The sequence below is a fragment of the Tamandua tetradactyla genome, chromosome 11 (genome assembly GCF_023851605.1).
Source record: "Tamandua tetradactyla isolate mTamTet1 chromosome 11, mTamTet1.pri, whole genome shotgun sequence".
NCBI classification, from domain to species: Eukaryota; Metazoa; Chordata; class Mammalia; order Pilosa; family Myrmecophagidae; genus Tamandua; species Tamandua tetradactyla.
In genome coordinates, this window is record NC_135337.1 from 98,527,507 (window position 1) to 98,548,633 (window position 21,127).

The 21,127-nt window shown below is 34.5% G+C and overlaps 2 pseudogenes; both read left to right on the forward strand.

Annotated features, from left to right (window-relative positions):
- The first annotated feature begins 7,879 nt into the window (after positions 1-7,879).
- LOC143649735 (olfactory receptor 5M11-like) lies at positions 7,880-8,752 on the forward strand (annotated as a pseudogene).
- Positions 8,753-20,062: 11,310 nt separating this feature from the next.
- Positions 20,063-20,866, forward strand: LOC143649310 (olfactory receptor 5M5-like; annotated as a pseudogene).
- Positions 20,867-21,127: the final 261 nt, after the last annotated feature.

Here is a 21,127-nt window from a genome sequence, read left to right on the forward strand (position 1 = left end):
TGTATTTGGTATATTTGTGTTGTTATATTCATCCCCAATCCATCAACTTCCTATTTATTCTTTCTCTCTTTCAATTTTGTTTTGTTCTTTTGTTCCTCTTTTCCTCGGTTCCACTTTTTCTGAAATCTTCTAAATTAATTTAATACTGTGTTAACATACCATTTTTTCCCTAATGCTTTTTGCTTTGCCATTTTTTATCATTTTTATGGTTTCTCTACAAATTAAAATGTAAATTGTTAACTTATGACTGTGTTTAATACTTCATAATCTGTCACTTCATATTTCATGTGATATGCTTCACATATGATAGGATAAATATATATCATCTCCTAACCTTTGTGCTATTTTTGTCATTTATTTTATTTTTATGTACTCTATAAACCCACATTATTTTGAGGTTTTCATTTTTACTTGAAATAGTCAGTTGTCTGCTAAAGAAATTAAAAAGAAAAATAATTGTTTTGAATTTACCCAAACATTTACCTTATCCAATATTCTTCATTGCTTTCTGTAGCTGCAATTTTCTACCTGATATCATTCTGCTATAACATTTACAAACTTTTTTATTATTTCTGATAGTGCAAGTCTCCTGGCAACAAGTTACCTCAGCTTACTTATAGGACAGTATTTTAATTTTATCTTCTTTCTTGAGTAAATTTGCAGGTTATAAAATTCTTTTTCATTTTTTGAAACACTTTAAAAATATTATTTCACTATCTGCTATCTACATTTGTTTCTGATATGAAGTAAACCATCCTTAGCATTGTTGTTCTATTGTGTGTAAGTGACATTCCCCAGGGTATTCTCTATTATTTTCCAGTATGTTGAATAATATGCATGTACCTAGGGCCTCCATTGCATTGAACATGCTTGAGATTTGTTGACCATCTTGGAATTTAAGTGGAATTTTTCATCACACACAGAAGAGTGTCCCATAAAATCAGGTGACACCCATCATGTGTGAACCACATGGGGAAAATGTTAATACCTACCTTCAGCTAAGTTGATCCTGAGTATGGCAGCAATAATAAAGGCATAGGACACCAGGATGATGGTTAGGGAACTGGAGAGGTTGATGCCAGCTGATATATGCATGGCATGTTCCTTGACATATGTATCAAAGCAAGAAAGCTTAATGAGTTGGTGGGTCAGCACAGTAGAAGTAGTTGATGATGTTAGAACTACAGAAGATCAAGCAGAAGGTCAAGATGACCTGGGAAAGACCATCTGGGAAGCTGTAGACATACGGAAATGTGGCCAGGCAAAGGCAGACTCTCCTGGATATTTTCACACTGTAGCACATTGGTTGCATATGGTTATGTAGCAGTCATAAACCATGTTGCCAGTATGTAGATCTTGTTAAAGGAGGAGTGTAATTAAAACATAACACTGGGCGTGCCAGTTTGAAAGAATTATGTGCCTTAGAAAAGCCATATTTTAATCCTGAATCAATCTTGTGAGAGCCTTCATTTCTCTTAATCCTTATTCAGTGCTGCTAATACCCCAGTTGTGGCTATTAGCCTTTGATTAAATGGAGATGTGACTCCATGTATTCCAGGTGGGTCTTAATTGGACCACCAGAATCATTTAAAAGAGGAAGCATTTGGAGAGAGTAAGAAATGAGAGAAAGGACAGAAGCAACAGAGCTAAAAAAAATATTCACAGCAGAGCTGACACAGGTGGGGACGTATGGAGATCAGAGACACGGATGTTTAGATATGCTTGGGGCCCAGCAGACATTGCCGTAAAATATTAAGCAAGCCAGAATCTAGAGAGAGCCAAATGAAGCCAAGAGCTGAAAGCCAGCCCCAGAGAAGCAAGGTGAGGAACCCCCATGGGAACAGAAACTGAAAGCAACAGAGACCAGGAGCAATGGGCCAGTGTAATTTCCCAGCTGACAGAGGTGATATGGATGCATCAGTCTTCTTTGAGTTAAAGTATCTTTACCTGGATGCCTTAGTTGGGACACTTTCACATCTTGAGAACTGTAAAGGTGTAACTTATTAAATTCCCTTTTATAAAAGTTGTCCCAGTTCTACCATATCATATTCCAGCAGCTAGCAACCTAACACACTAGTAAATTAGCCATCATAGGAAATCATCTTCTTCTTCTATAAGAGCTGTCAACATCCATCAGGTTGCATCAACAAGTCCACAAAGTCTAATTTCTTTAGACTTAGGGTGTGTGAAGGCAATAATCCATTCTAATTAACACCATCATGTCTAGGTTGCCTAAGACAGTGACTAAGTAGACAATCAGAAACAAAACAAAGAGCTGAGGCTGGAATTCTGAGCAATCTGAAAGTCCCAGGAGAATGAATTCTGTTGTTGCACTGCCATTTTGAATGAGCATCTGAGAGTCTATGTTTGTCTTTGAAAGTATTGTTTACTTTCCCTATTCCCATAATGCATATGTTAAGTAATTTTTATTTCCCCAGGTCCATGAGTCTTTGTTTATTGTTTTTTACTCTTTCCCCTTTTTCTTCCATCTTCAATCTAATATTTAGTCCCTCTTGTGAATTTTTCACTTTATGCATGTGCTTTTTCCATTCTAGGATTTGCATCTGATCCTTTTTTGCACTCTACAACTTACCACTGTTACTTTTCATCTACTTAATCATGAAACTACCTAAAACAAATTTTATGACATGTCCCTAAACTACTTGTAACAGCTACTTTAGAGTCCTTTTGCTGCTAATTCATACAATTGCACCATCTTGGTATTTGTTTATACTGAATAAATTTATTTGACATCAGGTTCATGGGTTTCATGTTTTTTCATCTTTAGTATTTTTTTTTTGTATGCTGGAAATTGTGGATGAAATAATGTAAAGCATGCAGAGTTATATTGCTTTCCAAAAGGAATGTTAAGTATTGTTTGGCCATACACTTTGTTCTGCTGGTTTGTTTTGACATCCATCAAAACCTGAGGGTAGGTTTTAGGTTTTCTTAAGACATATACAAGTGGTCTTTATTCTGGGATATAGGTCTTCCTCCAAAAGTGTGGATTTATGCTGTCTCAGCTCAGTCCTTGGGTTTTTGATAAGGTATCTCCATGCTTTCTGCATCTGAAATCCATTATCTCACAGCATTGTGCAAAACTAGTATTTCTATTCTTCTTTCAACATAAAAGAATTATTACATGCTAAGTGTGGGGCACATAGTTTGTTTTCTTCTCTCAAGGAGCTTGGTCCTGTGATGTAGATGTTAATGCTTAATAATGGATGCCCCAAAATTAGGTCCATGTTTCAGTTGGACAATTAGTTCAGTGCCAGTCTTATTTTGAAATTAGACATAGAAATCTCATTCTGTAATTGTGATGTGCACAAGCTGACTGCTGTATAAATACCTACATATACACACTAAGAGGGAAAAATTCATGCTGTTTAGAGTTAACAGTGTTTATTTCAGGGTGAGGATTTACAATTGATTTATTTTCTTTGCTTTTGATTTGTATTTCTTTTCCCCTTTTGCTAAAAATACTTACATTATTATTATTATTTTTACATCATCATCATAAACATCTAATTAAAATGGTCAATTAACAATAAAAAAGTTATCTTAAACATCAGCTATAAAGACAATGGTGTCATGGACAAGAAGAGATTCCTTACACCAAGACTACAGAAAACTGCATTCTTAAAAGATGAAATTACACCAATTAACAACCAGGACATTGTACTTTCACATGTGCCTCATGTCATGTCCTTTTTGCTTCCCCTGATGAAGATAACGTGGCTCCAAAGTCATCCTGTAGGACTATGTTATCTTACTAAACTTCTCAAGATGTTACTGAGCATTTTTTCCATTATATCCCTTTTCTTTCTTTGTAATTAGAAACTTTAGTGTACCTCAAATTCTATGTAATACTGTGGTAAAAATAAAAAGAAAATAAGGTTATGAAGTTGGTGGGGTTTAAGATAATGAGAAGTCCAAGGCTCTTTGGTAAACCATGGAGCACGTGCACTTTAAATGATGAAGTTGCATCTCTGCCCCAATCCTTAGTTTTCAGAAGAAAATTGAAGCCAAGTACAGTCAGGTTATTTTGACATTTAAAAGAACTTAACAATGCCATAATTGATATGAAATCTGTCAATTTTAGACACTGTGTGAACCAGAGAAAAGGATATTTGTGGGTGAAATACATTCCCATTTTACTCAACAAATTCAGTCAGATGAGCCATACATCTCAGTTCTTGGTTCTCAATAAATTCATGCTTATTCCTTCTCTTTCACATTTCTCACTTTCTTTCCAGTAGCAACGAATTTCTCCAGTCCCTTCGTATCCTGTCATTCCCAGAAAATTCACACCAGTATAACAAATGAAAATCTGGAATGTTTCTTCAAATAATTTACATCTCACAATTCATATCTTCTCTTCCCATATCCCCATTCATCTCATTCTCTTTATAATACAGCAGACATCCCAACCATCCTAGCTCTATCTTCATTACATGATGAATCTGAAAACCACTTATCAATACTTCCTCTGCTAACAATGAGATTTAAATTAAAATCTCTCACTTAACCTACTGCACTGATTTTCTTTTCCACAATTAAAATCTATTTGGCCAACACTAGGCAGCGATGTCTTATAAACATTGAACATCATATTACTGATCATCTAAAATAGTCCATGTCTTTCCATCAGTTGTGCTTGGGCTAAAATTAAATCTCCTTTCTTGGCCACTGTCGATTAGTGCCTGCGACTTCTTCACATCCACCTCTCCAAATTCTTTTCCTAGCATTTTCTCTTTCAGGCGTTCTGTTGCTGCTAGTTTCAACTTCCAGCTTTTCCTTGAACATGTTCAGCACATTATGGTCTCAAGGTCGTTGCAACCTATTTCTTCTTTTTCCCCAGAGAATTGCATGACTCCCTTCATCACATCACTTACATCTGTGTCTTGTAGAGTGGAAAAAAACTCTACAAGTTCTTTTTCTTTTCATTTTTTTCTTTTGGCTTGCTCTACCTAATTTTTCTGGGGCTTCCTGTGTGCAAAGGAGTATGAAAACATCTCTTAATGCTATCATGCTACTGTCACAGCAATAGATGCTGTTCCCATAGCATTTAATGCTAGACACTTCTTCAAGAGAAGCTGCAAATAACCTCTTTTCCCTGTTCCAGTGAAGCCTGTTGATATTCTTGATAGAAAAGTCATAACGGTTCATAAATCAGATTTTCAATGAAAGGAAGCATTCATAGTAGAGAAACATTCAGCTAGAATGTCTATATTTCTCTGTGTGAATTCTGCATGTACACAAACACACATGCATGCCTCCATGCAGCCATCACTCTCACTTTCCAAAGAATGATCACATGTACAATCTTTTTTGTTTTTGTATGCTGTATATCACATTTCCTTCTTTTTCCGTGTGAGTACCCCCTTACTTCAGCACCACTTGTTGATTTTTGTTTGTTTGGTTTCAATTTTTAATTTCTTTGTTTGCTTGTTTGGGAAGTTCATGGACCAGGAATCGAACCTGAGTCTGCCTCATGGCAGATGAGGATTGTACCACTGAACTACCCTTGCACTCCCACATATCTACAGTCTTTATAATTCTGATTATTTTTCCTAGAAGACCTTACACAAGAGGTCTTTATTTCTTGTTTACTTCCTCCTTTTATTGGTGCTTAAAAAAAAATTTGCCTTTCCACCTGTTTCCCCAAACCCCATTTCCTTTAGTTTTCTCCAAACCATTCACACTCAAATGAAACTTCATTTATTTATTCATTTACATGGAATACTATCTGTCTCTGCTCACTAGAATGAATTCCAGAAGAGAGGAATTTGTGAAGGTTTTGTTCATTTATGTATCAACAGTGCCTAAATGCACAGTGTCTTTGATATTAATACATGTTTGCTTTATGACTATTGAGTTTGATTCCCACAATGATTTGAGAGGGAATAGGTATGCATTGATACCACTGGTAGGTGGAGATATGAAGTGACTTTCCCATCATTACTAAGCAGTTAAACTGCAAAAACAATGTTCTAAACCAGCGTCCCCAACTGACTCCTAAGGTAAGCTTTACTTTTGCCTTTAAGTCTAGTGTTCCCTGAAAACAAGTGACCACAGGCTATGTGTCAGCTGCATGGTGGATGTCTGTGAGTTAACCAATAAGCTGAAACATAGAAAATGCTGAAGGTTAAGGGGAAGATGAGTAAATCAGCTCTCTTTTTTATGTTACAATAGTCAAGGACACCAATATATACTTGTCCCAGCTGTCCACTGTCATTTTATTCCTCAAGGCCATTGGTATCTCTATATGGTATTGCCTGGCAAAGTTTAGATTTAGGTCAGCAAGCTATTGTAACAGCATCTAGTACAGATGGCTTTCAAATAAGATGACTTGATTTGGAGTCTCAGATCTAATGCCCACTAGCTGTGTGACCTTAACTGAATTACCTGATCATTCCGTGCTTCATTTTTTTTCATCTGTAATGGGGTAATGACAGTATCTACCATGGGAGGATATTGTGATGATTAAATCTGTTATTGCATGTAATGAATTTGGAAACTAAAACCAATTATGTAATTAATGATCACCATATGTTAGAAATAAGTATTATCAGTTTATTCAACAAATATTATTATGTATTTTCTATCCTGCCTGGTTACTGGAGGGGACATGCAAATATAGGCCTTATAATAATGGAAGATTTGGTGACACATTTTTAAAATAGGTAAGAATTAGGAAGGCTGAAAATAGACTTTAAGTATGAGAAAAAATGCAAAAATAAAAGAAGCATCTTGAGAAAAGAAAAAAACATTTAGCAGTGGTTTGTGAAGTGAGCTTAAAATGCAGAGGAAATAGTAATGTGCTTTGATAGATACAAGCTGTGGTCAGTAGCTTAAACACTGAATATGCAAATACTTATTTGCAGTTCTTTATTTATACATTGTCATTGCTAGTGACCACCCTCAAGTACTGTAAGAATTCATTTAATTTGTAGATAACTTTATTCTTTTATTTGAAATATATTCATTGACCTACTATGATTGTGTCTCTCCAAGGAACACAAACATCAAAATTGTTTGGATAGTTTGTTAAATATGAAGGTCTCAGTATACTGTGTAAAATTTTCTGAAACAAACTTTCTGTGAATTTGGTGGAAAACAATCTTCCCAAGGAATTCTGTTGTACATTAAGGTCCAACAAGCCCTTTATTCTCCTCAGTATATGACATCATGCAGCATTCAACAGGGAAAAGCAATGAGTAAAATATTGTAAGCCACAAGAACAGATTATTATTCCTCATTTTAATTCAATACAAAAGTATGTGCTGAACAGATATGGTAAAATTGTGAGCTAGAATTTGTCTCTGCCTTTGAATAATTGATATGTGGAGGAGAAAGCAGGCAAAGTATATATATATATACATATGGAGATAGAGAAACAGAGAGACTGTGCTAAAAACATATAGAGCTAGAGTAATTTAATTTAGTCTCTTGTGAAAAGGAAGAAATGAGAAACCCTTCTTAAAGGATTTCAAGGCCCTGTGAACTGGGCCTTGTCCAATAAGTAGAGTTTCAGTTACAAGACAATTCCAAAGAGACAGTGGACATATATTTCACTTGTAAGGATAGATTGTGTTGCTTCAGGTTCGGTATAGGCATAGGTATACCTGTTACTGTAAGTACAGCTAACCTATAGATATAGATATACAGATAAAAATGTACAGGAATTTAATATAAAGGAAAATGAAGTAATGAATTAGTGGAAAGATGACATCTCTTTATGTAGTATCCAGAAAGAGACAATTTTGCATGACATGGTCAGGTTTAGAGAAAACGATTTCACTTGTCTTTAGCATGAATTGTACCTATGTGTCTTCTTCATTTTCAGTAGTTTCAGGAACAAACACAGACTGTCAGGATGCTCATTAAAAATGGCCGTGCAATAACAGAATTCATTCTCCTGAGGCTTTCAGATTGCCCAGAACTCCAGCCTCTCCTCTTTTTACTGTTTCTGGTTGTTTACCTCATCACCCTCCTAGGCAACCTCGGCATAATGGTGTTAATCAGAATGGACTCTCGCCTTCACACACCCATGTACTTCTTCCTCACCACCTTGGCCTTTGTGGACTTGAGCTACACCTCCAATGCAACTTCACAGATGCTGAGAACTTTCTTGTCTTAGAAGACCATTTCCTATGCTGGCTGCTTTACCCAGTGTTAAATTTTCATCACACTCCTCCTCACTGAGATCCACATGTTGGCAGCCATGGTCTATGACTGCTACGTGGCCATATGCAACCCACTGTGCTACAGTGTGAAAATGTCCAAGAGAGTCTGCCTCTTCCTGGCCACATTTCCTTATGTCTATGGCTTCTCAAATGGTCTGTTCCAGATCATCTTGACCTCCCAGTTGAACTTCTGTAGATCCAACATCATCAACCACTTTTACTGTGCTGACCTGCCCCTTATTAAGCTTTCTTACTCTGATACTTATGTCAAGGAACATGCCATGCTCATATCAGCTGGCTTCAACTTCTCCAGTTCCCTCACCATCATCCTGGTGTCCTATGCCTTTATAATTGTTGCCATACTCAGGATTAAATCAGCAAGAGGAAGGCACAAGGCATTTTCCACCTGTGGCTCTCACACGATAGCTGTCACCCTATTTTATGGGACAATCTTCTGTGTGTAAGTAAGGTTACCAACCGACAAGACTGTTGAATACAAAGTAATAGCTGTCTTTTACATCGTTTTCAATCCAGTGCTTAATCCATTGATCTATAGTTTGTGAAACAAAGACATAAAGTATGCCTTGAAAAATATGCTGAAACAAAATGTGGTTACTAAGATGGCAATGCCCCCACTTTACAATGAACCATAATTCTAAACTTTTCGCTAAAATGTCTTTGGATTTGGATGATGCAATTTGGATTTTTCTATGGATGGTTCTCTTCTGCCTGTGGTAAAGCCTAAGGAATAAGAAGCTGCATTCTTTATTTTTAAATCTAGGCTCTCACACCCCACTTGTGGTTCAAAAACCTGCACCGTCAGCATTGCCTGTTAGAAATGCAGGATCACATTGTGATCTCAGATCTCTGCATGAAAATCTGCATTTTAACCAAATCCCCAGGTGATTCTTAATCTTACAGTTTGAGAAGCACTTCTTTAGGTCCGAAATTCCCTACTTGCATGCCTTGGCATATAGGTGTGCTTTGATTGCTTACAAATATAAATAGTGTGACCTTGTTCTCATTTCAGTTCATTGAATTTCCTTTATTATCAGTCTCATCTCTTTAGAGTTCCAAGAAGCATATCTTCCTATACTCTGTGCTGACCTTTGGTTAAGCAGAAACCATGGTTCATGACAGTGGTTTCTCTTTCTGAAGAAAGTGCATGTATAGTGAAGGAGTAGCAATGGGAAAAGAGGTGAAGGGAGTGAGACTGACTTTGTGGATTTTTATCAATAAATTATAGCAACCCACTTCCTCTCTTTGGCCTTCCAGCTCAGGGAGATTTTATCATCTTCACTTGAAAAACTTACATTGCTGTGAGAGAAAAGTTGAAACTTAAAGGAAAAAAGAGAATTTGAAGAAGCAATTGGTCATAACAAATAGAGTACCTGCTTTTGTTTGAATATTGATTTTATTCCTGAGTATGCTTAGTTAAGTCATATTTATTACCCTCTTGAGGCTAAACCTAAGGGGATACAGTGTTTATAGATATGAGTCATCAGAGGGAAGACATAGTCTGGGGTTGGAATTGAAATTGCTCCAGCCTCTGTATAAACCTCAAGTAAGCAAATAAGTTTTGCTTTCAGGATCAGTGCTTAATTGATATTTAAAGGGTAACTGAAAAGGTTTTGTACTCTGCAAAGTTCCTAGTCTCCTTTCTCCCTCAAAATAATGATTATTTCCTTAGTTCCATCTTTGGGGAGCAATAAAGTCTTTCATTCCATCTCTAAGAATGAAAGGAACAAAAAAACTGTATTTATGTTAATATTTATTAGGTTGAATATAAAATAACTGTATTAGGAGAGTTTCATTTTTAATACAAGGAATAAAATCTCCTTAAACTGGTTAAGGGAACAAGGGGAGTTTTTGTGAATAGACAGTGTATCTCATAGCATCCGAGGGGTAGAGTGCACTTCCAAACAAGTGAAATGAATGTGGGACTCTCAGGTTATGAAAACATTTGTGTCATTTTCTATTCCATATCTTTGTATTGCTATCATATGTAATACTTGAATGGTGAATATGGGCCTTCTGTCTTCCACCTTGCAAATTTCTCTTATTAATTCTACTAGGATTTTTTTTCCTTTTATAAATTCCCTAAATTTGCTACATGCCATCTGAGAATTAAGAGTTTTTATGTCTTTTGAATACTACAATTTTTATATCTTTTTACACTGGCTGAGTCTGATAGTACATTTTGCATTTTTTTGTTTGTTTGTTTTTGTTTTTTGCATGGGCAGGCACCAGGAATCAAACCTGGGTCTCTGGCACAGCAAGCAAGAACTCTGTCTGCTGAGCCACTGTGCCCCCCCCGATAGGACAATCTGAATAGAAGTTATGAACACATATAAACATGTCTGGTCCCTGTCTTTGAGGTGGGAAGCATTTTTAATATGCCATAAGGTAGTATGGATTTAGCTGTAGATTTTTCAAAGATGTCCTTTATTCAATTGAGCAAGTCCCTTTCTTTTCTTTGCTGAGAATTTTTATCATTAATGGGTTTGAATTTTATAAAATGTTTCCTGCTTCTATAAAATGATCCTATGATAGTCATGTTTATTCTGCAACTGTGATGGAATACCTTAAATTTATCTTGCATTCCTGAGATTAAATCAGTTTATAATGATGTGTTATCTTTTCTATCTATTGATGGACTAGGTTTGTTAAAATATGATAAGGATTTTTTTCATCACTTCTTAAGAAGGATAACTACTATGAAACTTTCTTTTTCTTCATCACTTTGTCAGGTTTTATTAATAGAAATATGCTAGTTTCATATAATGAATTGCTAAGTATCTTAACTTCTTGAATTTTCTGAAAGGTTTGATAAAGACAGTCTATTTCATTCTTAAATACTTGTTAGAATTTACCAGTGAAATCATCAGGTTCTACTTTCATTGTGTGAAATTTTTTATTGTGCATTCATTTTTTAATAGCTATGGCTTTATTCTCTTACATGTATTAGGGTAATTTTTGTGGTCTTTCAAGTAATCTGTCCATTTAGTTTATGCTGACAAATGTATTAAATTGTTTATAAAATCTCCAATATCCTTTTTTTTAAAAAAAAGTATGGGCAGACACTGGGAATCAAGCCCAGGTCCCCGGCATGGCAAATGAGAACTCTAACACTGAGCCACTGTTGCCTGCCCTCCAATAGCCTTTTAATTTTTTATTTTTTGGTGGGGGGAGGTGCATGCTCCAGGTCCCATATCTTTTTAATAACTGTATTAACTTTTCAATCATCTCTTCCATCCTAGATTGTGTTTTCTTTTGTTTTTTCTTTTGTTAATTAGTCTGAATAGGGATTTATAAATTTAATGAATTATTTTTAATTTTGCTATTCTTTTCATTGTATATGTTTTCTGTTTCATAGTTTTCTTTTCTTCTTTATTTCTACTGTGTTGGGGTTTATTTTATCATCTCTGCTCATTGTTCAAAGTGAAAGTTTGGATAATTGATTTGATATTTTATATTTTTTCATATAAATGTTTAAAGCTAAACATTTTCTTCAAGCACTGCTTTAATGTTATTTTTGATGCTTTATTTTCTGTTATACAATTTGGATTAATTTCTTATTTCTCTAGTGACTTCTTTTATCTTTTGGGTTATTGAGAAGATTGTACTTAATTAAAATATATTTGGGGATTATATACATATGTTATGGTTATCAATTTGTAATGTGATTTTATTATGCACAGAGAATATGCTCCTTGTGATATTAACCTTTTTAATTTATTGAGATTTGTTTTTTGAGTCAGTGTATGATCTATATTCCATGAATAGTCCATATATACTTTAAAAGAATGTGCATTCTTCAGTTGTTGAATGTCATGTTCAGTAAACATCAATTAAGTAAAATTAATAATATTCAAATATTTTATGTACTCATTGAATTATGGCCTACTTTTTCTTAAAAGATACTGTGTTAAATATTCCTCTTTATTTCTGGTAATGCTTTATGAAATAATTTTTATTTTGTTTGATATGAAAAATTGTATCTATCACCTCATCTGTCTATACATTTATCTGTCTATTGGTAAAACAGATTTTTAAATCTTATCACTTTCCATCATTTGTATTCATTTTTATTTTTGTATTCATTTCTGTGTTTTTAAATTGCATCACTTACAGATAGCATATAGCTGACTTCTAACTTTTTTAGAAAGAGTCTGGAAATCTATGGGTTTGCATTAATCAATTATTAAGATTAAGGTGATTATTGATGTATTTGGTATGTTGATATTAGTATATTGGTATAAATCAACAAATTTTCTATATATTTTCTCTCAATTTTCTCTTCTTCTCTTGTTCTTTTTCCTTGGGTCCACTCTTTCTGATATCTTTTGAGTTCATCTAAAATTTTGTTAACATTCCATCATTTCCTTCATTGTTTTTTAACTATACCACTTTTGATAATTTTGATGCTTTCTCTAAGGATTAAAATATAATTATTAACTTATCAGAGTGTACTTATACTTTCTAATTTTTGACTTTTTATTTTATGTGTTACACTTCATATATGATAGTGTGAGTATACATCACTTTTAAGTTAATTTTGTAATATATTTTTACTTCTACATACCTTATAAGCCATACATTTTATTGAGGATTTATTTGACTTGAAACAGTTACTTGTCTGTTAATGAAAACAACAAAGAAAAATAATAGGGTTTTATGTTTACCCAAATAATTAGCTTGTACAATATAGTTCTTTCCTTCCTGTAGTTGCAAGTTTCCATTAGATATTCTGTGATAGCATAAAAAAAAAGCTTCCTCTGTTACATTGTACTGTGTACGTCTTCTGGCAACAAATGAATTCAACTTTCTTACTAGATGACATCTCAATTTTACATTCTTTCTTAAGTATTTTTACTGGATATATTATTCTTGGTTGTTTCTTATTCTTTTCTAATTCTTAAAGAATTTTAACAGTCTTATTCGACTGTCTTCTATCAACCCTTTTTTCTGATATGAAGTCAGCCATATTTGCATCATTGTTTCCTTCTTTCTAAGTAACATTTCTTCAAGGTTTTCTCTTTATCATTTTCTATTATTTTAAATATTATTCATCTAAGTAAGATTCCTTTGCATTGAGCTTGCTTGAAATTTATTGAACATCTTTTCTTTACGTAGATGTTCTCAACAATTTGGAAAAGTTGTATCTATTATTTATTTATTTTACTTCCTCTAATAATGTCTATGTTAAATAGTTGTATTTCCATAGGTCAGTAAGGCTGTCTGCTGTTTTTTTCACTCATTATTCTTTTGATTTTTCATACTGGATAATTTCTGTGAGTTGGTGTTTCATTTCCAAGACCCTTTCTTCTTTCATCTTCAATCTGATATTTTGTCCCATCTATGAATTTTGTACATCAGGTATGTGCTTTTTCAGTTCTAGAATTTTTTGTGGTCCTTTTTAAATGTCTTCACATCACTACTGGCATTCTTCATTTAAGTAATTATAAAATGACCCTAAATATATTTTATAATATGTCCTTAACATACTTATATAGGTACATTCTCTGCTAATTCCTATACCTGCTTTATCTTGGCATTTATTTATATTAAACACATTTATTTATGATTATATTTTACAATATTCCTGTTTTTTCTTGCTTAGTATTTTTAAGTATGCTGAAAATTGTGGCTAATACAATGTAAAGTACCTGGAATTATGTTGCCTGTCTTCAAGGAATGTTAAATTTTGTTTGGAAATACACTTTGTTCTGATGGCTTGTTTTCACTCTGTGCAGGGTGGGTTTTGAGTTTTGGGTTTTGGTAGGGCAAATAAGGAGTGTCCCTTATTCTAGGATATAGGCTCTGCTCCAAAAAGGTAACATTAATGCTGTCTCAGCTGGGTCCTTGGGTATTTGATAAGGTGTCTCCATGCTTTCTGCATCTGAAATCCTGTATCTCAAAGTATTTTGCACAGCTAGTATTTCTACGCTCTTCTAAACATAGAAAAATTACTTTCTGCTAAGTGTGAGGTACCTTGTTTGTTTTCTTCTCTCTGGGAGCTCAGTCCCATGATGGACATGCTAATGGCTAATAAAAGATGTTCAAAAATTATGCCCAGTTTTCAGTTGAATGATTAGTTCAGTGCCAGACCTATTCTGTCATTAGAAACAGAAATCTCATTTTGTGAATTTTGATGTGCACACCCAAAACAATGACAGCTAGATCATATTGGATGCTTGCTCAATGATGCTTGTTAGGCATTCTCTTAATTTAATAAATACTGAAATGTAAATATAAACTGTTCTTAAAATCCAGGTAACATAGTAATTTGTTTAAAAAAACTCAAGTTGGAAGATGCTCAATGTTTACAAATCATGGGAGAAAGCATAAAGAAAAAAACAATCAATTTGTTAGTGGATTATGGTCAGAGTGTATTTCTCTTATGTGGGCTGAATCCAACAGAGCTTGGGTGCATTCATCTGTTCATAAATTACCGCTCCCTGTGGAGACAGTGTTCTTTATGGAAAATGTGCTATGCATGAATTTGAATATTTTTTCTAAAGTTTTGATAGCTATACTTTGGGCGGGTGTCAACTTCTCTGGTTTAATATTTTTGCTGAATTTGGAATAAAAATATCATATTAATGAATGAGTTTCATGTTCACATTTTCCAACACTACATATTACCTCCTAAAACCTGAGTCTACTACCTTGAAATGTGTCTGCCACAACTCTTTATGTGACCTGGTTTAAATGATTTTACTCATGGGGTTTTATATTCTACCCACTATATTTCAGAGATTAAAGTCTTTTCTACAAACATTCACTCAAAGTCATTTTGTGGAAGGCTCTGTACAAAACACAATTCAGACCAGGAAGGGGCACAGAAAACATCAAAGCCCATGAGTTATGTCATTTTTTTATATCCATATTAATTTTTCAAGTCATCTGATTGGAATAAATGATGACCAATAGTGCAAAAATCCCATGAGAAAAAACTCCTGATTGCACAAAACAATCAGCTCAATGTGATCACACATTGAGATAATCATATTGTACAATCCCAAGAGTCTAGTGAGTGTGAGTCTATACCAATTATTAGTTTCCCTGAGTGTCTTCTTGTAGTAATTTTGTAATTATTTCTTCAGGGTATGCTTAAAAAGCACTTTAGGGATAAAAACTCTAAAGTGCAAGGTGGGTATAAACTGTTCTAAGCAACTCATCTCTTGTACCACTAAGTGTCTCTGAGATGATCTTTCAAGTGTTTAAGTAGGAATTAAATTGCATTTTCTCTTTGAGTAAGCACTTAATTAAATCTATCAATTTACAAATGTTTCTAGACCATCTTTTCAAAGGTGGTTTAGAAACCCTATAAAGCTAATTTATCAACTAATTCAGGGAGAAATAGACACAGTCAAAGAGGAATTATATTCATTCTAGCAAAAAATAGAGTTCTTATAAAAATGTATAAATATCTCTTTAAATAACTGGGAAGAGTAACTTTTGGGAGCAAATTTAACTAGGTAGCAAGTTTATTTCTTAAGTGAATACTCAAAATAATTTTCACTGACACATCACTGGCTAGTAAAACCCATGATGGCAGAACATAAGCTAGAATTTACATTCATGCATAATCATCAGCTAATGTGCCCTGCTTTGAGGTTGGTGAGACAAGGCAATGGAAGACAAGATAGGGAGAAGGTAGAAACTGTGAACGTATTCCAATGTTATATTGTTACTTAAGATATTTGCATTTGAACTGGACCTAAAGAGGACAAATTTACCTCCAGAAGAACTTTTCAAAAAGTAATACTGTAGACACCATCATGTGTAGAGTTAAACTTTCACTTTTACTTGTTGTTTTTCATTTCTTTGAGTGGGAGGATAAAGGAAATCTATGAAGCTTTGAATTTTACCAAGTATTTACCCTTTTTACCCCATTACCATAAATGACAACCTGGTTTTCTGTTCAATAATCACGATTATTATAGAAGTAACAATATTTTTGCATCTTTACATAATCAATAATAAACATATATGACTAGATATTCCTGTAAATCAAATTTATCAGCATGAATAAATAAAATTCAATATTACTGAAGCAGTGAACTCTCATGTGAAGTTTCATTTCAGTTATGTCTCTTTCAATAAGAATCTCAGACTTATGAAAATTTCACTGACTTCTATTCACTGATAAACTTTAGATTAGACACCAATACCATAAGAAAACCCTTACTTGAAAGACTGTTTTTTTCATGGGCAGGCACGGGAATCGAACCTGGGTCTCTGGCATGGCAGGCAAGAACTTTGCATGCTGAACCACAGTGGTCTACCCTAAAACACTCGCTTTTAATAATAATGCCAATTACTAAAAGGTGCCCCACATAATTGAGGAGTAGTTATTTATCTGAGTGATATTTGTCACAGAGATCAAAATATTTATTGCTATTAGACAACTGGTTCTACAACCTCTCCATACTTCAATATTAATTACTTGGCAATTGAGATAGGAATTAGAAAATGTAAGAATCAGGTGGGAAGTATTTTGCTAGTGCTTGCATAAATATGAAATAAGAAAGCAATCTTTCTAAAAAACAGGGTACATTTGGGCAGTAAATAGTAAATAAGAAGCTATCAAATATGACTCTCACAGCTATTAATCATAAACTCTGACATCCTGGCAGTGCAAGCTCTAAAAGCATTTGCTTATAGAAATAGAAATAATCTTCAGCTGAATTTCTATCAACTGTTTCATGATTATTCAGTTACTTTCAGCAGAAAAAGCCCTTAGCTTGAATGCAGCAAGTTTGCTTACAATAAAGATTTACCAAAAACATTTTACATTTGTTGATAATATTTATTTTATGCCTACTTAATAAGTTAGTATGTATACACACATAGTGTGTTTTCATCTTACACTGAGACTCATTGGAAATGAAACATGCATTTTTAATGTCATTATATATGACTTAGAATAATCTCCTCTTCAGGGAAGAGGTATTATGGAAACTTCAGGCCTTGGAGGCCTATTCTTTATTGACATATTGAGATGAAGTTTCCCAGATACTTTTACTCCTTAACATGTGAACTAGGCAAGAAACTCAACTAGGGGAGTCTTGGGAAGTGGACCATGGATAAAGAAAGAAGGTTGAATAAAACAGAAGGGAGGAAATAGGCAGGTATTGCCTAAGAAAAGCTTAATTTGTAATAATTTTAAGAAATGAAAGTAAAAATGTGTAGAAATTATGAGATAATTTCAAACATTTGGCATTTGTCTTACATGCTATAGCCACATATATATAATTTGCCTTATGCCTTATACCAGATACTTAATAGATGACCATTAATAATTGTTAAATATGACACATTAATCAAACACATAATAGTATATGCTGTCTAGCTGTATAAATTGCTTTTTTGAGAGTAGAACAGATTTATGCCCACCTGTGATTGATGTGGAAAACTCTGATGTCAGAGTCTAGTCAATTTAATTTTTTCTTTAATTTTTCTGCCTGTTTCTGTTCTCTCCCTTTTATGGAGTGGCTCTTACATAGTCAGGATTTGCCCCAAGCATATTTTTTTAAATGAATAATAAATTCAAAAGGTCATTACTATTTAACCTAGTGTGGCAAAATTGAATGAAGGGCTTTGTGAGTGGCTCAGCAGGTAGAATCCTTGCCTGCCATTCCAGAGAACTGGGTTCTATTCCCAGTGCCTGCCCATGAAAAAAATAAATAAATAAAAAATTTGAATGAAGGCAGTTTCCCAAACAATGCAAAGAAGTTATTATCTCCTTGTATTTTGTTCAGCTATCCAGGTGCAAGGATTCTAGCATTATCTGTGGCCATAGTGAAATTAAGGATTCTTAGCCTAAAGAGTATGAGCCCTTTTCAATGAGTAAGCTTGAGAAATGCAGCAGATTCTTGCCCATCCCATTAGTTCAAAATGCATGTGGATATATAAAAGGCTCTGAGAATTCTTGCAAAAGAAATTCCATTTTATTTTTTGCAAAACCTGGAACTTTCCAGATTTAATGTTAAACAATACCCTTTCCACAAAACCCCATTTTGTTGCCTGATATCTAGTATTTTTACTGAATGCAATTTTGCAAATACTAATCTAAAAATACAGGTGACAAGACAGAGCATTTATTTGTGTTCCTATTTTCCCATTCATAATCATAATTGTGTTACATCTGTTGCAGGCTTTTCTAAAGGTGAGCTGAAATAGAAGCAGTGTAATTACTTTGTTAAATGAATTATCTACATGCCTGCCAGGAGGTACTATTATTTAAATATTTATTTTCTTCCTGAGCTTTGGAGTGTGGATTGCTGCATCTTTGTAAAAGAAAGGGTAGGAAACAGGCAGTATGAATTCCAGTTTCCCTTTTGTTATTTTAAATACATTAGCTGAGTGCCTTTATGACATTAAAACAGAAGACTTACTCATACTAAGGTGAATATTTTCCAAAATGATCTTTCCTCCTGGAAATTGAGAAAGGAGCACTTTAAATACACAAATCCTGAATATCTAAACATGGATATAGCAGTAAATCCAGTTGTAGAGAGTTTCTTTCAAACCTTTGTAATTCTGGGCTCTCCAATGCAGAAAGGAGGCAATGCATTTCTCAAAAATGGAATTTCTAAAGATTATTCCTTTAAATATTTCACATACTATGAGAGAGCACAAAAGTGTTTTCAAAATGCATCACCATTTTGTTCAAGACTAGTCCCAAGCTGTGCTGGTTTGGAAGGATGTAGGTCCCCTAGAAAAACCATGTTTTAATCTAAGTCCCATTTTCATAAAGGCAGAATACTCCCTATTCAATATGGTATGTTTGAAACTGTAATCAGATCATCTCCCTGGAGATGTGATTTAATCAAGAGTTGTTGTTAAACTGGATTAGGTGACAACATGTCTCCAGCCATTTGGGTAGGTCTTGATAAGTTTCTGGAGTTCTATAAAAGAGGAAACATTTTGGAAAATGAGGAGATTCAGAGAGAGCAGAACAGAATAACAGCCACAAGAAGCAGAGTCCACAAGCCAGTGACTTTTGGAGATGACAAAGGAAAATGAAACAGGAAGCCAGTAGAAGAAGCTAGTAGATGATGCCATTTTTGCTATGTGCCCTTCCAGATGAAAGAGGAACCCTGACCGTGTTCACCATGTGCCTTTCCAGATGACAGAGAAACTGTGACTGTGTTCACCATGTGCCTTCTCACTCGAGAAAGAAACCCTGAACTTCATTGGCCTTCTTGAAACAAGGTATCTTTCCCTGGAAGCCTTAGATTGGAAATTTCTATAGACTTGTTTTAATTGGGACATTTTCTTGGCCTTAGAATTGCCAACTAGCAACTTACTAAGTTCCCCTTTTTAAAAGTCATTCTGTTTCTCATATATTGCATTCCAGCAGCTAACAAACTAGAATACAAGTTAAATGAAGAAATGGTGGTCATAGTGGACTATGGATGGACTGATGGTCATAATGAACTGTGGAAAATGGCCGATGATTCAATACATTTTCAAATAAACTTCAGTAATAATTCCCCTAGTCTAAACAAGTTTGAGTCACAGTAGCCATATTTCTAGGAATCATCTGCACATTATATGCTGAGGTATTTGGGCCAAGGCCTTCTGGGGATTACCAGACTCCACATTCTTAGTCTATCTCTAGTAATAGCTGTGAATGAGGGTGAATGAGTGAGGAATAAACAGAGAAAGGTGAGAAAGAGAGAGAAAAGATGCATATGATTGACTTCTCATTCACCTTAATTTATTTTAACTCACTCTAAGTGATCAATGCTGGTACCTAAGAAAATGGCAAGAGAAAATTCCAGCTTGGTGACTGAATTTATTCTCTTTGGATTGAAGGATTGTCCAAAGCTTCAGCTCATCCTCTTTGTGCTTTTCTGATGATCTACTTGATCATTGTTGGGGGTAACCTTGGGATACTGGTTTTGATCAGAATAGATTTATGTCTCCACATACCCATGTACTCCTTTCTTGACACTTTGCCCTGCCTGGACTTGTGCTATTCCACTAATGTGACTCCCAAAATGTTGGTGCACTTCTCATCAGGGAAGGAAACCATTTCCTATGCTACATGCTTAGTCCAGTGATATTTTTTCAATGCCGTGGTGATTGCTGACTATTATATGTTAGCTGTGATGGCCTGTGATAGATACGTGGCAATATGTAACCTCTTGCCTTGTTGCAAGATGTCCAAAGAGTGTGTATTCAGCTGATTGGTGGTCCACATGTCTACAGATTTCTTAGTGGTCTGATGGAAACCATGTGGGCATGCCGCTTGACCTTCTGTGGTTTTAACATCATCAACCACTTCTATTGTGCTAACCCACATCTCATCCAACTCTCCTATTCTGACACTTTCATTAAGGAAACCTCCATGTTTGTGGTAGCATGATTTAACCTCTCCAACTAACCTTCTCATCATCCTCATCTCCTACATCTTCCTCCTTATAGCCATCTTGAGGATGCATTCTGCTTAAGGCAGGTGCAAAGTTTTTTCTACCTGTGGGTCTCACCTGGTGACAGTGACTGCGCTTTATGGGTCCCTGTATGTTAGACCTTCCACAGACAAGTCAGTGGAGTAATCCAAAATCATCGCTCTTTTGTATACCTTTGTAACCCCTATGCTGAACCCCATCATTTATAGTCTGAGGAACAAGGATGTAAAACTTTTTACTGGAAAATGACCATGAGAAATGCACTTTCAAAATGAAATCACATTGCATCTCAATTCATAAATCAGATTAAAGATCTATATTTGAGAACTGGATCTAAATTTAACAGCATTTATAGTAAAGTCAAATTTAAATCCATAATGCAAAAAAGAAAGTAAGAAATAAAAAAATAAATCCATAATAAGCAATTATAACTACAACAAGTCACAAAAGACAATAGGGACAGATGATTTATAGTTTTACAAGTGAGATATGAGTATGTGTGTGTGTGTG